Source organism: Salmo salar, chromosome 01, assembly GCF_965601325.2.
Source record: "Salmo salar chromosome 01, fSalSal1, whole genome shotgun sequence".
Lineage (NCBI taxonomy): Eukaryota > Metazoa > Chordata > Actinopteri > Salmoniformes > Salmonidae > Salmo > Salmo salar.
Genome location: NC_138291.1, coordinates 141,011,929 through 141,038,252, shown reverse-complemented (window position 1 = coordinate 141,038,252; position 26,324 = coordinate 141,011,929). Strand labels below are relative to the sequence as shown.

At 42.9% G+C, this 26,324-nt stretch overlaps 1 protein-coding gene and 1 non-coding gene across 3 annotated transcripts in view; both read right to left on the bottom strand.

The window, feature by feature from the left end:
• LOC106562596 (rabphilin-3A) overlaps positions 1–26,324 on the bottom strand; it is a 66,705-nt gene that overhangs the window by 18,740 nt on the left and 21,641 nt on the right. The gene's annotated exons all lie outside the window — the stretch shown is intronic.
• On the bottom strand, positions 20,258–25,824 carry LOC106562616 (uncharacterized). Its single transcript, XR_014398880.1, has 5 exons — positions 25,243–25,824; positions 24,930–25,046; positions 24,613–24,837; positions 24,406–24,509; positions 20,258–24,287 (listed from the first exon to the last, which is right to left on the bottom strand). It is a non-coding gene; the product is annotated as an uncharacterized LOC106562616 (transcript).

Below are 26,324 nucleotides of genomic sequence, written 5' to 3'. Positions count from 1 at the left end.
CAGTAGATAAGTCTTTCATCGGGGGAAGGAGATTGAAAGCTGCACGTAGAGTCAATTTTAAATAACATTTCTGTTAGATTTTTGTCTCTTTCCAAAAATAAAAAAAACGTATGTTTTCAGTTAACATCTGGTTTGAATCTGATTTTAATGAGCCAGGTGGTTTTCTAACAATATACTGTGTGTATGTTTGTCTTTGTGTGTGTGGTGTGTGTGTATGTGCATCTGTCTGTCCTCAAGCTTGTCTGTCCTCTGCAGCTGCTGTCACAGACACACATGGCACAAGCAACACCCACACACAGCACCCGTAACACACACGGCACAAGCAACACCCACACACAGTGAGCTGAGAGAGAGGACCTGTCACTGTGCATCTATCGACTGACACTGTCCCAGGGGAAAGCACGCACGCGCGCACACACACACAGCCCAAGGAACTGCAGTCTAACTGCAAAATGAAGTGAAGTAAAAGAAAGCGGAGGAATTTTAGCTCCACGAGACAGTGTGGGTTGACTAAGGACAATTGCTGTTCCCTGGGCTGTGTGTGTGTGTGTATTTATGTGTATGCGTATGTCTGTATGTGTGTGTTTGTGTTTGAGTTTGTGTATGTGTCTGTATTTGTGTGTGTGTCTGTATGTGTCTGTATTTGTGTGTATTTGTGTGTATTTGTGTGTATTTGTGTGTATTTGTGTGTATGTATTTGTCCGTCCGTCCGTCTGTCTTTATTTGTGTATTTGTGTGTGTGTGTGTGTGTGTGTGTGTGTCATGCCAGGGGCTAGCTAGGTCTGGCAGACTGTGTCATCCTCCTGTGTTTTTCTGTCATGCAAAAAGGCCTTTCCCTCTTGTTTCTTTGCGTTTTACGCTAGAAATACTGTAGAACTCTAATTACATTGAATAAATTCAAAGACAAATGCCATGGAAATAGGACGTCAAACCCCTTTCCATGTCCTAATTTGCATAATGTAGGATTTCATCCAAAAACCTCTGCAGCTATTCATCATTGCCTACATGGGTGAGGCTGTCGTTCTGTCTAGACCTGGGTTCAAATACTATTTGGGGTATTTCAATTACTTTCAAAGACATTTGGAAGTAAGAACTTCAATATATTTTCTTTAAAAACACAAGGAGTTGAATATTGGAATGTATTTAGAAATACTCAAATACACAGACAAGTGTATATTCAAATAGAAATATTAAAATATTCCATGCATTTGAATCCAGGTCTGTTTGGAAAAAAATTACAGAAAAAAATAAGTATTTACATAACAAATAATCAAATACACATGTATTTGAACCCAGTTCTGGTACTGTCAGGCATGTAATGCTGCAGTCGTAGAATTAGAGGGGTATTCCTGTCACGCCTGCTCCCACTCTTCCTCCCTCTTCTCTTCTCCAGCGTCGGTCCTTACATTACGACTCCAACCACTTCTAATTCTATGGATTTTCCACTGCCTCAGGAATCCTAACAGCTCTGGAAAATCTCTGTAGCCAATCAGTTTGTCTATAGACCAACCGGCTAGTTTATTAAATACATCTAATACCATCTAGTACCGTGTCGACAACCCTTGCCGCCAGAACAGCCTGAATTCTTAGGGGCATGGATTCTACAAATAGGAAACGTTCCATAGGGATGTGGGTCCATGCTGACGCGATGGCATCAGGCAGTTGCTGCAGATTGGCTGGTGGTACACCACCGCCACCAGCCTGTACAGGTGACACCAGGCAGGATGGGTCCATGGACTCATGCTGCTTACGCCAAATCCTGACTCTGCCATCAGCATGACCCAACAGGAACTGGGATTCGTCTGACCTGGCAATGTTTTTCCACTCCTCAATTGTCCAGTGTTGGTGATCGCGTGTCCACTGAAGCCACTTCTTCTTGTTTTTAGCTGATAGGAGTGGATCCTGGTGTGGTCGTCTGCTCCAATAGCCCATCCGTGACAAGGACTGACCAGCTGTGCGTTCCGAGATGCCGTTATGCACACCACTGTTGTACTGTGTTGTTATTTGCCTGTTTGTGGCCCGTGTTAGATTGCACAATTCTTGCCATTCTCCTTCGACCTGTCTCATCAACAAGCTGTTTTCGCCCACAGGACTGCTGCTGACTGGATGTTTTTTGTTTGTCGCCCCATTCTCGGTAAACCCTAGACACTGTTGTGCATGAAAAGCCCAGGAGGGTGGCCGTTTCTGAGATACTGGAACCGGAACGCCTGGCACCAACAATCATACCATGGTCAAAGTTGCTTAGGTCACTCATTTAGTCAATTCTAACCTTCAATCGAACAGTAACTGGATGCCTTGAAGCCTGTCTGCCTACTTTATTTAGCAAGCTACAGCCACGTGACTCAGTGTGTGTAGGAGCCATCCATTTCCGTGAACGGTACCTAATAATATATACAGTGTATTTGTAAAGTATTCAGACCCCTTGACTTTTTCCACATTTTGTTACGTTACATACAGCCTTATTCTTGACCCAAATTGCTACAGACCTATATCCATCCTACTCTGCCTTTCTAAGGTCTTCGAAAGCCAAGTCAACAAACAGATTACCGACCATTTCGAATCCCACCGCACCCTCTCCGCTATGCAATCTGGTTTCAGAGCTGGTCATGGGTGCACCTCAGCCACGCTCAAGGTCCTAAACGACATCATAACCGCCATCAATAAGAAACAATACTGTGCTGCCGTTTTCATTGACCTGGCCAAAGCTTTTGACTCTGTTAATCACCACATCCTCATCGGCAGACTCAGTAGCCTTGGTTTCTCAAACGATTGCGTTGCCTGGTTCACCAACTACTTCTCTGACAGAGTTCAGTGTGTCAAATCGGAGGGCCTGCTGTCCGGACCTCTGGCAGTCTCTATGGGGGTACCACAGGGTTCAATTCTTGGGCCAACTCTTTTCTCTGTATACATCAATGATGTCGCTCTTGCTGCTGGTGAATCTCTGATCCTCCTCTACGCAGATGACACCATTCTGTATACTTCTGGCCCTTCTTTGGACACTGTGTTAACAACCCTCCAGACGAGCTTCAATGCCATTCAACTCTCCTTCCGTGGTCTCCAACTGCTCCTAAACACAAGTAAAACTAAATGCATGCTCTTCAACCGATCGCTGCCTGCACCTGCCCGCCTGTCCAGCATCACTTCTCTGGACGGTTCTGACTTAGAATTTGTGGACAACTACAAATACCTAGGTGTCTGGTTAGACTGTAAACTCTCCTTCCAGACTCACATCAATCATCTCCAATCCAAAGTTAAATCTAGAATTGGCTTCCTATTTCGCAACAAAGCATCCTTCACTCATGCTGCCAAACATACCCTCGTAAAACTGACCATCCTACCAATCCTCGACTTCGGCGATGTCATTTACAAAATAGCCTCCAATACCCTACTCAACAAGCTGGATGCAGTCTATCACAGTGCCATCCGTTTTGTCACCAAAGCCCCATATACTACCCACCACTGTGACCTGTACGCTCTCGTTGGCTGGCCTTCGCTTCATAATCGTCGCCAAACACATTGGCTCCAGGCCATCTACAAGACCCTGCTAGGTAAAGTCCCCCCTTATCTCCGCTCACTGGTCACCATAGCAGCACCCACCTGTGGCACGTGCTCCAGCAGGTATATCTTACTGGTCACCCCCAAAGCCAATTCCTCCTTTGGCCGTCTCTCCTTCCAGTTCTCTGCTGCCAATGACTGGAACGAACTACAAAAATCTCTGAAACTGGAAACACTTATCTCCCTCACTAGCTTTAAGCACCAGCTATCGGAGCAGCTCCCAGATCACTGCACCTGTACATAGCCCATCTATAATTTAGCCCAAACTACTACCCCTTCCCCTACTGTATTTATTTATTTATTTTGCTCCTTTGCACCATATTATTTATATTTTAACTTTGAACTTTCTTCAAACTACAAATCTACCATTCCAGTGTTTTACTTGCTATACTGTATTTACTTTGCCACCATGGCCTTTTTTGCCTTTACCTCCCTTATCTCACATCATTTGCTCACATTGTATATAGTCTTATATTTTTTTTTCTACTGCATCATTGATTGTATGTTGTTTTACTCCATGTGTAACTCTGTGTTTTTCTATGTTGTCGAACTGCTTTGCTTTATCTTGGCCAGGTCGCAATTGTAAATGAGAACTTGTTCTCAGCTTGCCTACCTGGTTAAATAAAGGTGAAATAAAATTAAAAAATTAAAAAATTCTAAAATGGATTAGAAAAATTGAATAAACATCAATCCACACACAATACCCCATAATGACAAAGCAAAAACAGATTTTTTGAAATTTTGGCAGATTTATTAAATATGTTGTGTCTTTGGCTATGCCGGATTAAGTGATATGACATGCTATCCTATAAAATCCTTTCTCTGTAATTAATATCACCTGATTAGCTAATCATGTAAATGTAATTAACTAGAAAGTCGGGACACCACGGAAGAGTGTTTATAGAGCCGTTATCTTCCGAATAAACTCTTAAAGACTTAGTAATATTTTACATCGATAGCCGTCAATGTTAATCCTCATCTTATTTTCAGTCTCATAATGAAAGTTGTTAATTCTTGGTTATCTTCACGAACCCTGGCTAACAAGTTGAATCAGCAATACAGAATTGGGTGTAATTATTTATTTACTAACTAAATAATTCACAGAAATGCAAAACAAACATATATGGTTACAAGGAAATGATAGAATGTGCCCTAGTGGGCTAAACCGGCATGGCGGCTTGTTACACAAAGAGAGGGGGTTGGGCTTGAATGAAAGAGCGGGAAGACTGAGTAACAAAGGGAGAAGCTGCTATGCCATCGTAAATACATTATCGTATGCATTCTAAATTACCGCCCATTTGGAAAAGGAAAATGCAATAAATATTTACTCTGAGCTGCGCTTCGGTAGGTTGGTCATAGATGCTGGCCAACAGAGATCTTCCTGTCCTCAGAAGAATGTCACTGGTGGTAAAATGATACGTTGTAGTATCTTCGTCGTTTGTTAGACTGGATACGCCGTCCGTCCTTTCCTAGCCCACGTCTACAGCGGCCGCTGCTAACTCAGCGGCTAGAAAGTATCACTTCTGCAGTGAATAAGGGTTCAAAGTTCATACCATTCGCAACCAAAGCTAACGCTGAGGTTGGCTTAGTTCTGTACTTGACATGTGTGTCCTTTTAACGCAGAGGCTGCAGACCTCATGTACCGGAACTCGGGGTTACATTTTCGTCACTGACTTATATAGTGGCGAGGGGAGAAGGGTGTGTTTCATCGTTTATAACCCGTCTCTTCACAGGGGCGGGCCACTGATTGGTCAGGGCTCTTTCCTTATGAAAACCCAATTCTCTCATTTGGAAGCTAAAATTACATTTAATCTCCTAACAAACAGTTTCAATGTCAAACATTTAAATTGCACAACAATTCCATGGGACTCTGATAACTAGAATGTGTAGACTTTCCCAGGTACAGTTTATGTCATCCTGTCATCAGTCATAATGTTTCAGATGACAACCGAACTGACATCCATACTCATTAAGTTCCAATGCATATTTCCAACTGGTTCTATTACCGAAATATGGTTCCTTTCCAACAACTTGTTTGATGTTCCCAGACTCTCTATATTTAACAAAGGCTATTCAAAAGTCCTTCAGTAGGGTCAGAGAGAGAGGGGAAGGGAGAAAGGTATTTATGGGGGGTCATAAACCTTACCCACAGGCCAACGACATGACAAATATAAAAAACAGAAATACCTTATTTACCTAAGTATTCATACCCATTGCTATGAGACTCAAAATTGAGCTCAGGTGCATCCTGTTTCCATTGATCATCTATTAGATGTTTCTACAAATTGATGGGAGTACACCTGTGGTAAGTTCAATTGATTGAAAAGTTTGTGGTCATACGCACATCCTTAAAAACATTGGTGCTGGGATAATAAAGAATACAAGTATAGAACAAGAAGGCCCGCACACTGTTAAAGCTCCCAATTCACTGCTTTATTGACAACGTTTCGATCCGAAAGGGATCTTCGTCAGGTCAAACAAACAAACTGACAGATCACATCCCAAAATATACACATTTCACCTCACATGACCATTGTGGACATGAGGCATGGTGGGTGCAAAAGCAATTTGTGCATCTCTAATAATTGAATAACAATGAGATGGGTACATGTAAACATAGCAAAAAAAGAATCGTCCTCTCACTGTCAACTGCGTTTATTTTCAGCAAACTTAACATGTGTAAATATTGTATGAACATAAGATTCAACAACTGAGACATAAACTGAACAAGTTCCACAGACATGTGACTAACAGAAATTGAATAATGTGTCCCTGAACAAAAGGGGGGTCAAAATCAAAAGTGACAGTCAGTATCTGGTGTCGCCACCAGCTGCATTAACCTGTTGGGGGTAGGGGGCAGTATTGACACGGCTGGATAAAAAACAGACCCGATTTAATCTGGTTACTACTCCTGCCCAGTAACTAGAATATGCATATAATTATTGGCGTTGGATAGAAAACACCCTAAAGTTTCTAAAACTGTTTGAATGGTGTCTGTGAGTATAACAGAACTCATATGGCAGGCAAAAACCTGAGAAGATTCCTTACAGGAAGTGCCCTCTCTGACAAGATCTTGTTCTTCTTGTCTCTGTTTATTGAAGACTGAGGATCTTTGCTGTAACGTGACACTTCCTACGGCTCCCATAGGCTCTCAGAGCCTGGGAAAAAGCTGAATGATATCGAGGCAGCCCCAGGCTGAAACACATTTGCAAGTGGCCGATCAGAGGACAATGGGCTTAGGCGCGTGCACGAGTTGACCCCGTGCTTTATTTTCTTTCGTCTTTTTACCTAAACGCAGATTCCCAGTCGGAATATTATCGCTTTTCTACGAGAAAAATGGCATAAAAATTGATTTTAAACAGCGGTTGACATGCTTCGAAGTACGGTAATGGAATATTTAGAATTTCTTGGTCACGAAATGCGCCGTGCTCGTCACCCTTCTTTACCCTTTCGGATAGTGTCTTGAACGCACGAACAAAACGCCGCTGTTTGGATATAACTATGGATTATTTGGGACCAAACCAACATTTGTTATTGAAGTAGAAGTCCTGGCAGTGCATTCTGACGAAGAACACCAAAGGTAATCAAACTTTGCTAATAGTAAATCGGAGTTTGGTGAAGGCTAAACTTGCTGGGTGTCTAAATAGCTAGCCCTGTGATGCCGGGCTATCTACTTAGAATATTGCAAAATGTGCTTTCACCGAAAAGCTATTTTAAAATCGGACATATCGAGTGCATAGAGGAGTTCTGTATCTATAATTCTTAAAATAATTGTTATGCTTTTTGTGAACGTTTATCGTGAGTCATTTAGTACATTTTTAGTAAATTCACCAGAAGTTTGCGGGGGGTATGCTAGTTCTGAACGTCACATGCTAATGTAAAAAGCTGGTTTTTGATATAAATATGAACTTGATTGAACAAAACATGCATGTATTGTATAACATAATGTCCTAGGGTTGTCATCTTATGAAGATCATCAAAGGTTAGTGCTGCATTTAGCTGTGGTTTTGTTTTTTGTGACATTATATGCTAGCTTGAAAAATGGGTGTCTGATTATTTCTGGCTGGGTACTCTGTTGACATAATCTAATGTTTTGCTTTCGTTGTAAAGCCTTTTTGAAATCGGACAGTGTGGTTAGATTAACGAGAGTCTTGTCTTTAAAATTGTGTAAAATAGTCATATGTTTGAGAAATTGAAGTAATAGCATTTCTAAGGTATTTGAATAACGCGCCACGGGATTTCACTGGCTGTTACGTAGGTGGGACGAAATCGTCCCACTGGCCCTAGAGAAGTTAAGTATAGGATAAAGTAATCCTTCTAACCCCCCCCCCCCTCCACTGAATATCATAAGGTGAATCCACGAATTTGTAAGTCGCTCTGGATAAGAGCGTCTGCTAAATGACTTAAATGTAAATGTAAGTACTGCAGTGCATCTCCTCCTCATGGACTGCACCAGATTTGTCAGTTCTTGCTGTGAGATGTTACCCCACTCTTCCACCTAGGCACCTGCAAGTTCCCAGACATTTCTGGGGGGAATGGCCCTAGCCCTCACCCTCCGATCCAACAGGTCCCAGACGTGCTCAATGGGATTGAGATCCGGGCTCTTCGCTGACCATGGCAGAACACTGACATTCCTGTCTTGCAGAAAATCGCACACAGATCGAGCAGTATGGCTGGTGGAATTGTCATGCTGGAGGGTCATGTCAGGATGAGCCTGCAGGAAGAGTACCACATGAGGGAGGAGGATGTCTTCCCTGTAACGCACAGCATTGAGATTTCCTGCAATGACAACAAGCTCAGTCCGATGATGCTGTGACACACCACCCCAGACCATGACGGACCCTCCAAATCGATCCCGCTCCAGAGTACAGGCCTCGGTGTAACGCTCATTCCTTTGATGATAAACGCGAATCCGACCATCACCCCTGGTGAGACAAAACACGTCAGTGAAGAGCACTTTTTGCCAGTCCTGTCTGGTCCAGTGACGGTGGGTTTGTGCCCATAGGCGACATTGTTGCCAGTGATGTCTGGTGAGGACCTGCCTTACAACAGGCCTACAAACCCTCAGTCCAGCCTCTCTCAGCCTATTGCGGACAGTCTGAGCACTGATGGAGGGATTGTGCGTTCCTGGTGTAACTCGGGCAGTTTTTGTTGACATCCTGTACTTGTCCCGCAGGTGTGATGTTCAGATGTACCGATCCTGTGCAGGTGTTGTTACACATGATCTGTCACTGCGAGGATGATCAGCTGTCCGCCCTGTCTCCCTGTCGCGCTGTCTTAGGCGTCTTACAGTACGGACATTGCAATTTATTGCCCTGGCTCCGTCTGCAGTCCTCATGCCTTCTTGCAGCATGCCTAAGGCACATTCACGCAGATGAGCAGGGACCCTGGGCATCTTTCTTTTGGTGTTTTTCAGAGTCCGTAGAAAGGCCTCTTTAGTGTCCTAAGTTTTCATAACTGTGACCTTAATTGACTACTGTCTGTAAGCTGTTAGTGTCATGGAAAACAGTGTTTAAACCCTTTACAATGAAGATCTGTGAAGTTATTTGGATTTTTACGAATTATCTTTGAAAGACAGGGTCCTGAAAAAGGGACGTTTCTTTTTTTGCTGAGTTTAGAAGTTCCAGAAAATAATATATATTTACAAAATGACCAAGTAGGTGACCTGGAAGGCAAGACAAATCAAAGTGACATATTCATGTCAGAAATAGTCTGATATCTCCTGACATCAAATTCAATTGATTGGACATGATTTGGAAAGGCACACACCTGTCTATTTAATGTCACACAGTTGACAGAGCATGTCAGAGCATAAACCAAGCCATGAGGTCGAAGGAATTGTCCGTAGAGCTCCGAGACAGGATTGTGTCGAGGCACAGATCTGGGGAAGTGTAAAAAAAATGTCTGCAGCATTGAAGGTCCCCAAGAACACAGTGGCCTCCATCATTCTTAAATGGAAGAAGTTTGGAACCACCAATACTCTTCCTAGACCTGGTTGCACGGCCAAACTGAGCAATCGGGGGAGAAGGGCCTTGGTCAGGGAGGTGACCAAGAATCCAATGGTCACTTTTGACAGAGCTCAAGAGGTTCCTCTGTGGAGATGGGAGAACCTTCCAGAAGGACAACCATCTCTGCAGCACTCCAGCAGTAAGGCCTTTATGGTAGTGGCCAGATGGAAGCCACTCCTCAGTAAAAGGTACTTCACAGCCCGCTTGGAGTTTTCCAAAAGGCACCTAAAGGAAACAAGATTCTCTGGTATGATGAAACCAAGATTGAACACTTTGGCCTGAATGTCAAACGTCACATCTGGATGAAACCTGGCACCAGGTGGTGGCAGCATCATGCTGTGGGGACGTTTTTCAGTGGCAGGGACTGGGAGACTAGTCAGGATCGAGGGAAAGATGAAAGGAGCAAAGTACAGAGAGATCTTGATGAAAACCTTTTCCAGAGCGTTAAGGACCTCAAACCGGGGTGAAGGTTCACCTTCCAACAGGACAACAACCCTAAGCACACAGCCAAGACCATGCAGGAGTGGCTTCTGGACAAGTCTCTGAATGCCCTTAGAGAGAGAATAAAGTAGACGGCATCGGTCAAAATCGTGATTTATGACCCTTTGTCCGGATGGCGCGTACATGCCCAAATAAGGGCATCTGGTCAGGACATCCTGGCGGGAAGGTGTCACGTGGTTAGGGCCATATAGTTGCATCCTGTTCTGTCACGTGTTAGAGTGTGTGTTATTTATATCTATATTGCATCTATTCCTTTGAAGTTGTCATGATGATTGATGTGTAGGGACCTCGTTGAACTGGGGGGTTGTGTTTGAACATTTCAAAGAGGATGGCCCCACACCCCACCTATTTTATTGCTCTTAGGGTTGTTGTCTATAAAATAGGAATGTCCGGGGGAGGATTGTGTTGGAGGCACACGACTTATAAATAAGACCCAGAACAACACATGTGGCCCCAGAACACTAAACAAATTTTAAAAATAAATATGGATTTTGGTAAAGCAGTGATGACCGTAACAACGGAAGCAGGACCGTGGCTGAAACATAGAGAAAAGGCCCAGTATAAAGCAACAATATACGATGCGCCAAAAAAGCGGTTTCTATGTGTGTATAGAACCCAAATACCGCCCGCAACTGCACTGAAAGATCAAGTGATGATGTCTAATAGACAGCACTGGGGGTATCAGTTTGATTACCAGGTCCGTAGAGTGAAACTCTATACCGTAGCCGAAGGTGGAGAATATACAGACCCGACTTTAGGAGTGGACTACGGGGTTGAAGACTGGTCGATTTTTTGCAAGGTTGTGTGTCCCGAACTGAGAGTTATCACAAAGGGGTATAGCTTGTTCACGGGCTACGAGACCCGTTGGGAAGGTACCCCAGACTCCTCAGGAAGAGTATTTCACAGGGTGAAAATACAGAGAAAGAATGGACTTCCTTGTGGCTGCGTGGAGTTCTATATCAGCAACGAGGAAACCCGCAACCAAAACATTCGTGATGGTGGCCTGACTGGGGATTTCAGGTTGCGCATGCTTATTCCTTTTAAAAGTTGGGATCTAATGGAATTGAAAATGTTAGAGTTGTTGGACATTCTTTTTGTACAAAGCCAACAGTGGCAGAGCATTGCTCGGCTAAGGAAGTGGATTATATATACGAATCCTGAGGATTATGATTCAAAGGAACCCCAAGAAGGGTCATCCTCAGAAGGGTCAGCCCCCGAAGAAACGGCTGCGTTAACCACGCCCTGACCCCCAAAGGACTGGTTCAACAATAAAAGGAGGTCCCTTAAAGCCTCCGGTTCTTCATTTCAGCACATACCCTGGATATTCCTACAACATACCAGGACCCCGATACGTCATGGGGGCCAGACCCTAAGCACTCTATGCCTCGCAGCCAACCATTCTACTCCCCCCAGCCAAGACCCCCGACACCCCCTACATGTACACAGCCTGAGGATGTGTTTGATGGGGTGGTCAGTACTATTTTTGTGGACACCATCAAGGCCTCTGTAGCCACACTTTTAAACGTGGTGATTGGGGAGTATATACGTGAAAAATGCATCGGTTGTGAGATCAATCACCCCAGCCAGCGCCGGCATCCGTGTTTATACGAGCCCCCAAGATACTACTTCTTCAACCATTTTGAGGAGCTGATGAAAAGACTGTGGTCCTGCAGGTTTATACCTGCGCTGGTCAGAGCCCTGGAGTCTATGGGTCTTGTGCCGTCTATTCACAGAGTTTACGGGGTAACTGAGGCTTTCCTACATGAACTGAAGAAGGCGATCTACATCCACAAGAAACTCAAAGAAATCCGACAAACCCTGGTGGACGACAACAAATACCGGGAAGCTGTGGTGGATGATGTGATGACTTTCTGGCTCAACAAAACCCAAGAGAACGAGTGACAATACCTATTTGTTATTTAGATGCAAAGCAATGGGGAACTATATACATACGATGTTAGAGAGAATAAATACGTTTTTTCTTTTGAGAGAACAAATGTGATGCATCAAATTATTGAAAATAAAGTGAACAATGTATCGTTCTACACAACCCATAATACATGGGCTAATATAGAGCGTGTGCTAAAAATGGAGCAAATCATGAATCATGTACGACATACGGGCGAGAGTATGCAATGGACACAACTGGTCTCCCGTCTTGTGGATGATTCTGAAGAACTAGAAACAACCTTGTCTAAGATTTTATTTTATTTGTTTGAAACACTGTTTAATTGTAACATGTATCATATTTGATGTTTATATACTTATATAGTGGATGTGTGTGTTTTAAAAATTCAGCGACACAAGCCTGTAAATCTAAACCAAATATACAGGGTGTTGCATGCTTGAGAAAATGGGGACAAGTATTGTTGAGAAAATGGGGACAAGTATGCTGCAACGAATCCTGAATTGCCTGTATACGTAATACTTGATGTTTGCAAAAATAAAAATACAAAATGAAAATGAAATGTTGTCGTTATTTGAAAGTGGCTTATTAACGTTATTGTACCTCAGAGAGGCAGGAAGGATGGCGGAGCAGATGTTGAAAAACGTGTATTACACCCCCTCTAACTCTGGGTCTTATGGGGGTAAGGAGCGTTTACAGAGAGCTATAGCCGAAGGAACAGGTAGCCGGTTATGCATTGCTCAAGTGAATGAGTGGTTAGTTGAGCAGGATGCTTATACTCTGCATAAACCTGTACGAAAACAATTTCCAAGAAATGTAGTTTTTTCTACTCATCCCTTGTCCCAGTTTCAGGCGGATCTATGTGACATGCAGGCCCTTGCAAAAAAAAATATGATGGGAATCGATACATGCTAACGGTTATAGATATTTTCTCTAAAATGGCATTTGTAAGGGTCTTAAAAAATAAGAGCGGGGCAGAGGTGACCAGGGCCTTTGACTCTATCTTGAAGGAAGGAGGAGTCCCCAAGAAAGTGCAGACTGATGGAGGGAAATAATTTTTTTATAATGCTTTTCAGAAACTCATGAAGAAGCAGAATATAGTACATTTTGCCACAGGCTCGGATTTGAAAGCTTCAGTTGTTGAAAGCTTTAACAGAACTCTGAAGGAGCGGATGTGGAGATATTGTACAGCTCACAACACGCATAGATATATCGATATAGTTCAGATTTAGTAAAGGGTTACAACTACAGCTACTATAAGAGTATAAGGATGAAGCCCTCAGAGGTCTCTTCTGAAAACTCTTTTCAAGTCTTTAAAAATCTGTATGGTTTGTTCCCCCTTCGCAGTAAGAACAAAATAGATTTTAAATTCCTAGTGGGGGACTTGGTACGTATATCCAAGTTGAGGGGTGTTTTCGACAAAAAATATGAGCAAGGTTACAGCGATGAGTTGTTCACCGTTACCGAATGTCTACCGCGCATACCCCGTCTACAAGTTAAAAGATTATGACGGGGAGCTTATAGCGGGATCATTTTATGAGAAGGAACTACAGAAGGTACAGATGGGTAAAGACAAAGTCTTTCATGTGGAGGAGATTCTAGATCATGAGAGAGAAAAGGGTGAAAATGGGTGTTGGTCCGTTGGAAAAACTGGCACCAAAAGTTCAACAGTTGGGTTTTAGAGCAGGCATCGGGGGTTAACTTAAACCCTCATGCATGATAAATACAACATCATTCGCGTGTACACAGGAGTGCATCATGGTACACAGGGGCTTCTACCTGACCCTCCCCAGTAATGCGTCTGCACATATATATAGGAATAACCAAAGTTCGAATTATACAACCAATTTTCCAAAGCCTATAGAGTTATCAGAGGCCTGGGAAGTAGGTCTCAGCGAGATTACATACCCCCATAGTTGGTATAATATCAAAGATAAGGACTGGGATTTTTATTGTAAAAAGATATCGGAACCTGCAAAATTTATAAAGATTAAAAAAGTGTTCTATAGAACTGTCGACAGGATCGTCTCAGAGTTGAATGAACTCCTAACCCAGAACAATACGGAAATACTCTTGAGCTACAACCCTATTCATAAACGTAAACAAATCTCAGGGGCTGCGGATAGGGGTATAAAGACCACCGGTAATTTAGCATACATGTTGGGGATGGTTCCCAATAAATGGACGTACGTGAAAGATAAATTATCCCCATTCCCTGCGGATATACATGCAGGGTTTTACAACATATTTGTGTATACCGACATCATATCATATCAGAGGGTAGGAGACAGTTGTGTGCCCCTCCTGAGAACAGTTCATATAGAGGGAAAGGATGGAGGGATAGTCACTGTCACCTACGACAAGCCACACTATGTACCTGTAAGCAAGAAATATATTGAAAACATTCTGGTTGAGCTTAAAACGGATCAGAACGAAAACATCAAATTTACTTATGGTAAAACGATTGTAAAACTCCATTTTAGGCCCTCCAAAGCCTCTCTACATATATAATATATTATTAGTATTTTATATATATATATATATTATTATTATTATTATATATATTTTTTTTAATAAACATAATACAAATAAATTAAAATGGTTATGGAACACAACCACCGTCTCGACCCTAACCGCTATGTCTCATACTATGTTGATCAAGTGGGTAATGGGTTACCCGGCTATCATGGATCCCCGACCATGTACGGTTCGGGGATAGGCGGTATATTTCGTAACCTCTTTAGGATGGTTTTACCGTTTATGAAGAGAGGCCTCAGCATAGCCAAACCACATTTAAAATCAGCTGCTAAAAATATAGTAAGTGAGGTTGTAGCCAATGCTATGACCCGAAGGGCGTCACCAGATGCCGAGCATCAAGAAGGCTCCGGGCTTATGATGTTGTCTCGAAGACCAAAAAAGAGACCTCCAGGTGTAAGACGCAGGCCAGCCCCTAAAAAGCGGAGGTTAACCGTTAGAAGAAACTCAGTAAGTCAAAGACGTGGTAAAGGGAGGAGGTCTGCACCAAAACGACAAAAATAATACTCGGAAGGATTTTCTAAAAGAACCAAGAAACATGGCTCATTTACACCGCATGTCCTCTGACGCTATAAAGACAGAGCTCGATCTTTTCACGGCCCCCTTAACCCAACATTCAATAGATAGGTCCAGTTATGTGGAGATAGCCCCACTCTCTGCCATTACCGACAACGGTCCTATAGAATTTTTCATACCAGGCCATGGTGACAACTATCTGGACCTCAACAACACCTTGCTGCATTTACGTCTAAAAGTGACCAAAAGAGATGGTACTAATATTGCAGATGATGCCAAAGTGAGTCTCATTAATTACCCCTTGGCCACCATCTTCTCCCAAGTGAATGTGACTTTGGGTGAACGCCTAATCAGTCAAAGCAGTGCCACATACCCCTAAAGGGCCATCATGGAGTGTTTACTCAACTACTCCGAAGACACTCTCAAGACACAATTCAGCGCCGGGCTGTTTAGCAAGGATACTGCAGGAGTCTATGGAATTGATAGACCCTTCCACCGGTGCAAACAAAGGACTGGAGGCACGCGCTCGCTACTGTGCCGAATCTCGAGAGTTTCATCTGCTAGGGCCTATACACTCTGACATTTTCTTTCAAGAACGTTTACTCTTAAATTCGGTTGATTTAAGACTAAAATTAACCAGGGCCAAGGATGAGTTTTGTCTGATGTCTGCCCAAGACGGTGACTTTAGTTTAAAAGTGTTGGTGGCAACGCTTTTTATTAAAAAAGTGTCTGTATCTCCGGCAGTTCGTCTGGGTCACACACAGGCTTTGATGAAAGGAAATGCCCTTTACCGTCTCCAAAGAATTACCATGAAAACCTTTAGCATACCTGTGGGCAGTAGAATCTGCAGTCAAGAAAACCTTTTTCTAGGCCCTTTACCCCGCTATGTGGTTATAGGTTTGGTTGATCACGCCTCTAATACGGGCAGCTTACATAAAAACCCATTTAATTTTCAACACTTCAATGCAGAGTATGTAGCTCTCTGTCAGGACGGGCGTCAGGTCCCTGCTAAGGCTTTCCAACCGCAATTTAATAACAACATATCTGTGCGAGAATTTTACAATCTATTCCTGGCTACCGGGAGGCATCTAAAAGATCTCTCTTTACCTATTGACAGAAATTATTTTGCAGAGGGTTACACATTGTATGCTTTCAATTTATCCCCTGATGATGACACCTCAGGAAATCTGTCAGTGGTGTCCCAAGTTAACCTCAGGCTGGAAATGCGTTTTCGTACACCTTTAGCCTGTACAGTTAGCATGATTGTTTATGCATGCTCTGATTCGATCTTGGAAGTGAATGCCCGAAGACAGGTCTTAGTGGATTATTATTAAGGATCGTTGAGCAAAGACATGAATACCCAAGAGTTGGAAGGGCTCATGACCCGCTTGATTGGAAAACAATTTTATGAAGTGTGGGCTTGTGATGAATTACCTATTGAGAAATGGCCTGAGTGGCCGGCCATGTTTATTGTCAATACCCATCCTAAACACATGGCTGGTGAACATTGGCTAGCTGTGACCTTAGAAGATGAAGGAGGAAGAAAAATCTCAACTTTTTTGGATTCCTACGGCTTTCCCCCCGGTTTTTCACATTTCCCCAAATCTATTAAAGAATTTTTGACCAAAAACGGATCAAAGATCTACTACAGCATCAAACAAGTGCAAGATAACCTTTCCACTCATGTGGTCAACACTGTGTATTCTACCTATGTCAAAGAGCCCGTGGAGTTTCTTTTGAAGATGTTACGTCTCTTTATAATGATGATTTAAGAAGTAATGATAAAGTTGTAGCTTGTTTTGTTAGAAAATATCAAGTGTTCAAATATGTGTCCTTTAAGACCGTGTAATCAAGGTGTATGCTCACGTCAAATGTTTCAAGAATGCCACAAATGTTAAATTGCTTAATTTTTCTAATAAAATGTATTGAATTTAATCATAGTCATTCAAAAGTCATTCAAAAGTCGAACCACCCCGAGAGATCGGGATTAGGAAAAGGTCCGGAGGCATTCATGGAGGTAAATGAGTCATCATCATGCACTTCATAGGGGGGAGGGGTTGTTGGGACATCTTTAGGGGTGCTGTAGCTCGGTGAAGGTTTTTGTTTTAAAGCTTGAATCTGTTGGGTACCCCCGAGAGGGGAATGTTGAGGATTGCCAGGGCTTTAAGAAACTGACGCCACCCTGGAGGTCTTCGGTAATCAGCAACCTTGTGGGCTGCCGTGGTACTTTTAAGAAAGTCAAGCATATGTGAACCCTTAACAGGATAAACTATCCTTTGTCATTCCAAGTAGCGGTCCCCTTTGAGTCTTTTATCTTGTTCATAATGTATCTAACATTTTTCCTGTTACGTGCCGGAACATGTGTCAACATGTCATTATCTTCACGCATTTGATCTTCAGCCAGTAAGATCGCAGGTAGAGGCATTACAGGGGCTTGGCTCTCTCTAGGCGCGTCATCTTTTAAAGGCTCCGGTAGGGAAAGCGTTAAATGGTTGGTATCTCTCTCACCTTGTTTTACCAAGGCCAAATACCTTTGCAAAAGGTTTGTGTATTTTTGGACCTTATCATAGGGGTCCAATCCTTTTCGGTTCAAAATATCCTTCATGGCCGTATCCAAATCATTTTCAGCTGTTTGGCTGATATTTTCAGGACCCTGCATTTGTTTTTTAGTCTATCCAACTCTTGTTGAGGCACCAAGTACATTTTATTTGCCATCACACTATGTGTTCAACCCCCACGTATGGCAGCAATAAGGCTGGTGGTGAAGGGCACAGCTATAGTGTTACGAACCGGCTCAGAGTTCACAACAAAAGGGAGACAACGTGGAGACAAGGAGTATCAAAATATATATTTATTAAATAAAGTAAACTAAGTAATTAACAATGGTATGTGTAATCAGTAGTGTAAGTGAGTGTTGGCATGCATAAATGTAATAATGCAGGGTGTTGAAGGGTGCCAAAGCAAACAACCAAAAAGCCACAACTAGCACAACCAAAAACAACAAGGTGTCTGCATGGAGAGAGTCTCCCCAATGAATGTGGAAGAGGTGGCTTTATCCTGGGACACACCCGGGCCCAGGTGTTTCCCATGTAGCTGACGACCCTCCCAACTCCGCCCACCAGAGAGGAAAGAAGGAAAGAAGAACACAAGACCAGGAGGTAACAGACAGGAAAGTTAGAACATGACAAAAACCAAACAATGGTCAGTCACATAACACTCAGGAACAGGGCACACAAGAGACCGCATCAGCTACAAACGCAAACAACATCTCCCAACGGTTCAGTCACTCCTCAACGCTTCATAGTCACTCCAACGCTTCATTGTCACGCCAACGCTTCATAGTCACGCCAATGCTTCATAGTCACTCCAACGCTTCATAGTCACTCCAAAGCTTCATAGTCACGCCAACGCTTCATAGTCACGCCAACGCTTCATCGTCACACCAACGCTTCATAGTCACGCCAACGCTTCATAGTCACGCCAACGCCTCTGCTGAGCACACCAGACCACAACAAGAGAAAATACAATCACACCGGGCACCACAGAAAAGAGATGAGAAATGGAGCTTCCCCAAAACCTACAATAACTCAACCCTAGTCTTCATGCAGATTTGCGGTGGGTAATTATGCACTGTAGCTCGCTGGCAAGGAAGTAACCCCCCAGCACGCTGGTAGATTCCACCAAGCCACGGATGTGCTCCTGAGACAACTGCTCAGTCCACAGACACCACACAAATATAACAAACATTAACCATGCCCAACATATTCCAAAATGAAACACGTCGCTAAGCCTATCAGGGGAAAAAGGCTATAGCTCCGGGTAGCAAGTATCACTACCCTATCCAAATCTCCCACTGAGGTACACAGCTGATTGCACTCACCTCAGACCGATGTCCCAACAGCGAGTAGAACAAGAGTTTCCAGGCTGGGCAGGGGCCTGGAAACTAACCATTGTACTCTGTCTGACGCAGCACACAAATCAAACAAACAAAGGCAACTAGTACTGAGCACCAAACTCAAACTAACATACAAACAAAGCACCTACAGAATTTAACATCACCTCCACGTTTTCTCCCAAACACAAGACGTTCAAAATCCCGGATGAGCCCCCACTTGTTACGAACCGGCTCAGAGTTCACAACAAAAGGGAGACAACTTGGAGACAAGGAGTATCAAAATATATATTTATTAAATAAAGTAAACTAAGTAATTAACAATGGTGTGTGTAATCAGTAGCGTAAGTGAGTGTTTGCATGCATAAATGTAATCATGCAGGGTGTTGAAGGGTGCCAAAGCAAACAACCAAAAACAACAAGGTGTCTGCATGGAGAGAGTCTCCCCAATGAATGTGGAAGAGGTGCCTTTATCCTGGGACACACTCGGGCCCAGGTGAGGTGTTTCCCATGTAGCTGACGACCCTCCCAACTCCGCCCACCGGCATCCTAATAAGGAACAAGAACAAAGAGAGAGAATACGGCAGACAGAGTGGGAGGGTCGTCACAATAGTTAACAACGGCAGAAGAAAACCCCCAGACTGTTGTAGGCTATGTCTTTTCTTTTGAAGACTGGCTCTTTTATTGGCAAAGAGTTTGATCACGGTCTTTTGTCTCTTTAATTTTTTGAATTGGGTCAGGGTGAGTGGAATGCGCCCTTTGAGAAGATTCAAAGCAGTCTCACATAGGGTTAATATGAGATCTGAAGAACAGTGACCCAAGATGGCCTTCCGTTCTTTAGCTGTAGCCCCAACTAGGCATCTCAAGAGGGGCAGGTTTCTTTTTAAACGCAGAGACATAGCGGTTACTTTTTAGGAATGTAAGCAGCCGGACACCCCCACGGGAACAGGCCGGTTCGGAGCCTCAGGTGTTCTGTCGTATTTTCTTTTAAATCCACGATTAAATAAGAAAATGGCGCTTTGGTAGCGTCCTCATAGCTCTCCATAAAGTAGGATTTCCTTCCCGGGTACATCTGCTGAGCTAGAGTGTTAATTTGTAGTTTGTCTCTAGAGTTTTTGAACAAAACCATGTAATTGGCGTTCAAACTAATGGTACGGCTGTTTTTACCTTGGTGAAACACATTCTGCACCAAGTAAAGTACGGACAGGTTTCTATGATGAGTATATTGGGTAAAAGCTCGTGCAATTTCAGGATGTTCGCTACCTGCAAATAGCATATCGTCCAAAACCAGCAGATTGTTTTTATGAGGAGGTAAAAGTTCATCATCAGAAAGGTATTCAGGTATTCCTTCAACAAACTTGATTTTTATTTTCTTCAACAATTCATCATACAAAGGTTGATAACACGAATAACACCACACAATATTGTCAGGCTTCTGAGATAACACATGTTCAGAATTCTCTAAAATACTTTTTACAAAACAAGTTTTACCACGGTTGGAGGGGCCTGCGATTAAGGCCGAAAATGGTAGTTGCAACCGGGGGTCAAAACCTTCTACAGCAGCCATTATATCTTAAGCTTTAAGACACACTGGGGCTTGTAGCGTAAGTCAGTAGCCAAAGGGAAATGTGGTCCCGTTAAGTAAAAGCAGTCTCTTGTCATAGACTACCCTGAATCTTTTAGTAAGTGGGGCATTCCTGAGATGGAAGCCCTTTTTATCCCTAACAATTTTTTGTAGGAGCTCAAAATCTCCAAGTCACTATTCCGATTGTTTATGAACCCCTCGACCAAGCGTGTGATTGATTCCAAGTTTATACGCGGGGCATTTTCGTAGTTTTGAGTCACTCCTTTGGCTTTCAACACCACATGATTGTCTTTAGTCCTAAAAGCATAGCTTTTGGGCCCACAGGAGGACCATTCTGTGATATGGTCACCATCTTTGAGTTCACTCGTTAAACCACCCAGATAGTTGCTAAGTGGGGGGCTCCAGTCACCCTGTTTGCTTACATAGACCACAGAGTCTGTGTCATGGTAAAGAACCCTCCTCTGAAGCTGCTCCATGAGGGCGTACAGTTCAAGTCGGCCATAGGCCGTGGTAAATGCTGCAAGAAACACATTTACATTACCCGGGGGTAGAACGCACTTCTTGTTACGTCTCCATTGCACCACGGAAATGTCTTGACTCAAGAATGAAAAATGTGAAATTTCGTATTGGTCCGAAAAAACAAATTCCAAAAATTCTTCGGGGTCTTTAATGATCGACGTTGTTAGCATATTGCATCTTTGCGAAAGCTTCCCCCAAAGCGAGTTTAAGTACAATTTTGACACATTTCGTTTGGTCTTGTTGACCTCTATTCTGTCAGGGTCAAGAAGTATGCCTTCTCTGTCATGATAGTCTTGAATTTACTTGTCTTTGCTCTCTTGATCTGTGACCGATGCCGGATAGCCTGAAGCCATTTGCTTGCATCTCAAGAAGGTCTTGATGTACTCTTTAAAATGAGTGTCTGATTTCCTGGAAAAGTTCCAGACTTCAAAGATTTTGGCCACACGATACCCCATCTCTAGAGCCTTAGAGAATTCAACTGTGACCCATACACCTGTCAGGGCTCTTTCCTGATCTGAGTGATCACAAGGCTTTTCCTGGTTGTTGTTTTCACTGCAGGTGCGACATAGGGGAAAGAAAAGTTTTCCTTGAGGTCCCTTGTAAGGCAACACTGGTATAAACAAACCCCTAGGAGGGTAGACAGTTGCTTTGATCAGACCAAAATAGTTTTGGGGTAAGTCAAAGTCGCTGTGAATCATTTCAGGATGCCCCATAGGATAGCATGAGGAACTCATTACATAAGGATAAAGAGATGTAAAATCTACATATCCTATTGTCTCGTCTGGTTGCGCTACATACCGCAAGGTCAAAGCATTGGTACGGCCTCCATACAAGGCCTGTCGTGGTTCCAAGGGTTCTGGTGTGTCAAAGCTGGAAAGGAAAGCTCGAACATGAGGATCAGACTTTTTGAGGTGCGGTCCACTCATGCTCCCACATAACATTCACTTTCAAACCTTAAGTAGCCTGTAAAGATTCCAATTTGTCTTGAAACTCTTGGTACATTTCCCCAAAAGTATTTTGGGTTAGGACACACATGGCCTGTGGCTCAAAGCAAGATTTACAACCGTGGAAGAAACAACCGTTGTACTCAAAACACGGTCTCAACACCGTCAATCTGTGTGTATCCATCTACATGATAAGCCCCAAATGCCTTCTCACCCCTATTCAAAGCATGTTGAATAAAAATGTCTTTATCCTGGGTCAAGTACTCCAACCACTGAATGGAGCCACTAGAGTATGACTTGAATTGGCATCGGTAGTTGTCAGGCGAGGGGATAGCTATAGATGCTGTAGGTAGAAAGTGTGTACGATAGGTTTTCATGCATGCCGATGCAATAGTTGTACAACTCCAGGGGTCAATGCCTGCATCTTTGATTACCTCTTCTCTGAATCTGAGGCATCCTTCACGAAGTATAACTACATCGTTGTCACAGTATGACTCCATCTCTTTGTGGAAATCAAAAGTGCTGTGACATACTGTCTCGTACCATGTCATGAATCTCTCTCGCTCTTTGGGAGACATTTGATCACACCCGTACATTTCGGGTCTCGGATAAGAGCCAATATAATGTAGATTCCCCTCAGATGTAAAAAAATGGGGGAAAAAACCTTTCACAGAGTTCTCAAAACCCAAGGCCTCAGGCATTTGAGCCAATCTCATGGGTAAGAAGCTTAAACTGTCAATGTATCTTTGGTTGAAAGCGGGGTCTACAAAACACAAGATTTTACTACCTTGAGCTATGACACTGGGTGCAACGCCTTGCTGTATCAGAGGGTGCAAAAGAAGGTATGAATCATATGCTCTAGAATTGTGCGCTATAAACGTGAAGTTTCTGTACTGGGGTTTTCTGAAGTGTTTTAGAAAGAGGAGTGCACAATTGGGTCCCTCTGCTGACCACTTATCACCCTTGAAAGTCAGGGTGAGATACAAAAATAGGCAAATGAACCCCTGATTGTGGATTAGACTCAAAATCATAAAAAACGTATTTCTCTGAATGTTCATCTTCAGCCAAAGATTGAATATAACACTCGTGTGGCACTTCTTGAACCACTTCAGAGTCTCTGCTTTTCAAAGGCCGTTTACAGATTGGGCAATGTATGATTCCACACACGAGGTTTAGGGCTGTCTATTTTAAGGTTGTAATTGCAATGGCATTTTGGACATTTCTTGTTAATGTCACAACTGCTTACAGATTTACAGGCCTTGGGGTGCCATGTTTCAATTTTGTGTTTTTCGTAACAGTAGGCCGAACGACATGTCCTGTGACAATCCTCACAGGGTGTCAGGTTTAAGGGCTGCATCGGACAATTTTCATCCAGACATACGGAACAGTTATAACAGCACGAGTGACATGTGAAATTGAAAAATTGTCTAATCTCTGTATTGCTGAATTTATTTCTGTACACAACCCTGACACTTCTATCAAGACCATCTCCCTCATGATTTATTAGACAATTTTCCAATTCCTCAAAAACATCGTATTGCCTTTCAGACTCTTCGGACATGGGCGTTAATGGCGGGGTCTGTGTGGGTTCCGGTGTAGAAGATCTTATGCTCTCGTTCATATGGTTAATTAAACAAACTATGGCGGCCGGGATGTGGGATAATTGGTTTTCATCGGTCGTTCAGGGACTCGTTCATATGTTTCATTATTTCGATCAGGTCGGCGGGAATCTGGGATAACAGCTTTTCATCTATCAGAATTATGTCCGTTACCCCTGCCTCGTCCATCCGTTCAATTAACGCTTGGAGATCGGGCGGTATTTGGGCCAATAGGCTTTCAACTGTTTCAATTATGTCTGTTGGCTCGTCCATTTGGGTAACTATTGATGTGTGTTCTTGTGGTATTCTGGAAAGATCCATGTTACATATAGGTTTTTTAGCGCCTGTATTTGCGTTTTTTAAACGGTTTGTTGCTCAACAAACGGGGCATTGTTCTACGCCAGAAGGATAGATCCTGACTGTATTGCCGCTCGAGTAAATCCACCATTCGTTTGTGTAGAAAACCTTTCTGGATCTTAGAGCCCTGGAAAAGGCAGTAATAAACCTAGCTTGTTCTATTTCAGGTTTGGGTGTTTCTACATAAGAATTGGAGGAATCAAGAAGGTTGGCCAATTCGCAGAGGAGCAAGTCGTCTACCTCGGGAATGTCATTTAAAACGGTGAAATCATCCGGTTTCGTTGTTTTATTGGGAATGTCCGGCGCGCCGAAATCCTCCGCGTGCTCTCGGGGTGTATGGTCTTCTGTGCCGTTATACGCCGGAGAGGAGTCTACAAGAAAATAATATATACAAAAAATAGATTATTAAACATTAAAATATCTTAGGGAAAAAATGTCAAATACATTTCAGATATAATACTATATATTAACAATACATAATTAAATTACCTCGGCTTTTTTGACATGGGCTGTTCTGACGAATCCATAAACCTTGGGCTCTAGACTTTTTTCACCAGGCCTTCCTGATTCTGCCGGGCATGTCTCGTTGGAGTCTGAAAAAACATTATTTGTCATTGTTTTAACATATTCAATCATAAAAATGTATAAATTATAATAAAATATGTATTACTAATAACATAGATAATGGCTTCATACCTTGTCCATGTAGCGCCGTTTCTTGAAGCAGTAACTTTTCGGGCCGGGGTGATTCTGCGCAATGCACTTGCGCACAAGTTGTGCGTTGCTTGTTTTGGTCTGAAATATGGAGCTTGGTTCCTGGGGGAGTTAGGGTAAAGCCGTTCATACAGAACGGGAGAATAGCATCTATGTCATCGTTCAGAGTACATGAAGCATCTGTGATCCTTTTTTGTGGTCTGTCAGCTGTAAACACAAAAATAGCTTTTAATATAGGGTTCACACTTTTTTGTTTTTAAATGTATAAACATTCTTATGGATTTTATTATTGGCCTTACGTCGACAATAGTGTGATGGGGACTGGCTGCACACGTTTTGCTCCACTGAAACCCCCTCTAACGAAGGCTGTTCCCAATCATCTATTCCCCGGAGCAGCTGTGTAAAGGACTGAGATCCTAAAAATGTAAAACTAATATTAACAGGTATTTATACTATATAAACATTTTTTAAATATAAGAATACGTGCATTTGACATATTATCTAAAACAATTGTTGTCCACCCGTTTTAGAATATCGATATCAAATTTTAATATCCTTACAATTCCCTGAAAATACCTCTCCAAATCTAATATATTATTTTCACTAACTCACCTTCAGAAAGCTCCATTAGGATGGATTCACAGATGATCTTTTAGCTGTTCTGGGCTGATAACTCTTCGGGGCCATTGGCCTGATGTCTGGAGTTGCGCTTTAGCCGGTCGTACAGAATGGCTAGTATCTGTTTCCCGAGCCTCGCTCCGAGAACGAGAAATATTCCGCAATGAGTTTACAGAGCGGGGGTGCCGTTTTTTCGGGCCACATCCTGTATGCAAAAATGGTCATATAAAGTACCCACGAATGTCTAGAGACCCAAAAACCACAGGCGGGTGTCTCGACATATTCTGTCTGCCGGTATTGCATTTATGCTTCATAGCACCGCTTGGGGGTGTCCGTTGTAAATTTATATCCCGGGGTGGGGGGACCGTTAGTATTTGCGCTGATTAGAAATAACATATGTTTTAAACCGTAGGAGGTTGTCTAGACATGCTATATTCTGCCTGGGCTTTTTTGACTTTTTAGCCCCACATCCTTGGGGGTGAGATAAATACGCATTTGAAAGGCTTGTGTGGTAATAAAATCGAAAGTGCCCAAGCCCCAAATGCACAGCCCCTTCGTCAACTTCTTTGAGATAGGGGGCAGTATTTTCACTGCCGGATAAAAAACGTACCCGATTTAATCTGGTTACTACTCCTGCCCAGAAACTAGAATATGCATATAATTAGTAGATTTGGATAGAAAACACTCTCAAGTTTCTAAAACTGTTTGAATGGTGTCTGTGAGTATAACAGAACTCATATGGCAGGCCAAAACCTGAGAAGATTCCATACAGGAAGTGCCCTGTCTGACAATTTGTTGTCCTTCTGTTGCATCTCTATCGACATTACAGCATCTGTGCTGTAATATGACACTTTAAGGCTTCCATTGGCTCTCTAAAGCCGCCAGAAAGTGGAATGGGGTGTCTGCCGTCTCTGGGCAAAGTACAACAGCAGGGGACAGTGAGACTGAGATGCGCGTTCACGAGACTTCTCAATTTTTTTCTTTCAGCCTTTGAATGAATATAACGTTGCCCGGTTGGAATATTATCGCTATTTTACGAGAAAAATAGCATAAAAATTGATTTTAAACAGCGTTTG